The following is a 1,954-nucleotide window of genomic DNA, read 5'->3' on the forward strand; positions in this document are numbered from 1 at the left end:
AGGGTCACAAGAGTGTGGTCGAATTTCACAAGTGTCAAACGTCACGAGGGTCTCACGGGGATGTGCCCGGCGCGTATCTGGGAGACCCGGGTTCGATTCCCGACTGGGTGAAGCGGAAATTTTTTCTCAAATAAATTCGAATTCTCTTAGAATTTTTGTTTTTTTTTTGTTGGTCAAATTTCACGGGATGGAAACGGCACGAGGATCACAAAGAGACGATCAAATTCCACGAGAGTGACCCGACACAAGGGTCACAAGAAGATAGTCAAATTTCACGAGGGTCAAACAGCAAGAGGGTCGCGAGGAGACGGTCAAATTTCACGAGAGTCAACCGACACAAGAGTCATACGGGGATGGTCAAATTTTACGAGGGTCAAATGTCACGAGAGTCACAAAGGAATAATGAAATGTTATGACGTTTGAATGTTTCAATGGTCATTTTCCACGAAGGTCCAACGTCAAAGGAGCGAGGAGCAAAGGATCATAAGAGTCACAAGGAAATACGATGCTTTAACGATCTTTAAGAATCACATGGAACAATCTCCAACTCTTTGTAGGAAAGATAATGGTGTTCATTATTCAAGTTTATTTAATTTTTCACGAAATCATATTTCGGGCCCTAGAAAGTTCAATAATTGGCGATCTCCCTGTGACTTTCGTACTGACTCGTAAATTCGATCGTCCCCTTGTGACCCTCTCAGTTTGACCCTTGTGAAAATTAACCGTCCCCTTGTGTCGGTTAACTGCCGTGACATTTGACCGTCTCCTTGTGGCCCTCGTGAAAATTTGCCCCTCGTGGAATTTGACCATCCCCTTATGACCCTTGTGAAATTTGACCATCTCGTGGTGACCCTCGTGACGTTTGACCCTTGTGAAATTTGACCATCCCCTTGTGACCCTCGTGCTGTTTGACCCTCGTGAAATTTGATCGTCTCCTTGTCTCGCTCGTCACGTTTGACACTTGTGAACCTTGTTTCCATGTGACCCTTGTGACTTTTGACCCTTGTAAAATTTGATCATCCCCTTGTGACCCCCGTGACCTTTGGCTTTCGTGAAATTTAGGCATTCCCTTATGACTCTCGTGACGTTTGACTCTCGTGAAATTTGACCATCCCCTTGTGACCCTCGTGCTGTTTGACCCTCGGGAAATTTGATCGTCCCCTTGTGACTCTTGTGACTTTTAATCCGTGTGAAACTTGATCGTCTCAATGTGACCCTTGTAACTTTTGACCTTCGTGAAATTTGATCATCCCCTTGTGACCTTCGTGACGTTCGACCCTCGTGATGTTTGACCCTCTTGAAATTTGACCATCCTCTTGTGATCCTTTTGTCCCTTCTGATATTTTGACCCCGATGAATCATCTTATTCTTGTGACCTCCCTGGTCTTTAAATCCCTTATGAATATTTTTTAGATAAATTTTTTTTCTCATTACTTGTCTCTGAGAAAATATCGATCCCAACCCAGAAATATCGATACACCCAATATCGCGATGCGCAAATATCGATCCAAAATATCGAATATCGGAACAAAAAATATCGATACAAGTAAGTATCAATACTAGATCGGGAAACACTAGGTCAAGCCAAGGTTAACCCAAGGCCAAGCTAAAGTTGACCCAAAGTTGACCAAGTCAATGCAGAGTTGGCCCAAAGTTGACTCACGTTCAACCTTGATATTCATCTTTCTAGGCTCCAATAAATGGCTAGGAGTCGATTTTCACATTTGCCGCTTTTTTTCGGCTCCTGTTCTTAGTTAAAATTTCCGTTCACTAGAAATTTCATTTCACATTATCTTTGAAAAAAAAATATATTAAAATTGTCCTGGGATTAATTTTCAATTCCGAAAAAGTTGATTGGAAATAAAGAGATCACCAAGAATTACAAATCCAATTCTCAATTTTCAAAAAAGTTGATAATATTGAGAGGGGCTAGCATAAAATGCATTGTAGTCCT

Source organism: Diachasma alloeum, unplaced genomic scaffold (assembly GCF_001412515.2).
Source record: "Diachasma alloeum isolate Michigan unplaced genomic scaffold, Dall2.0 Dall_scaffold_00965, whole genome shotgun sequence".
In the NCBI taxonomy this organism is placed as follows: domain Eukaryota; kingdom Metazoa; phylum Arthropoda; class Insecta; order Hymenoptera; family Braconidae; genus Diachasma; species Diachasma alloeum.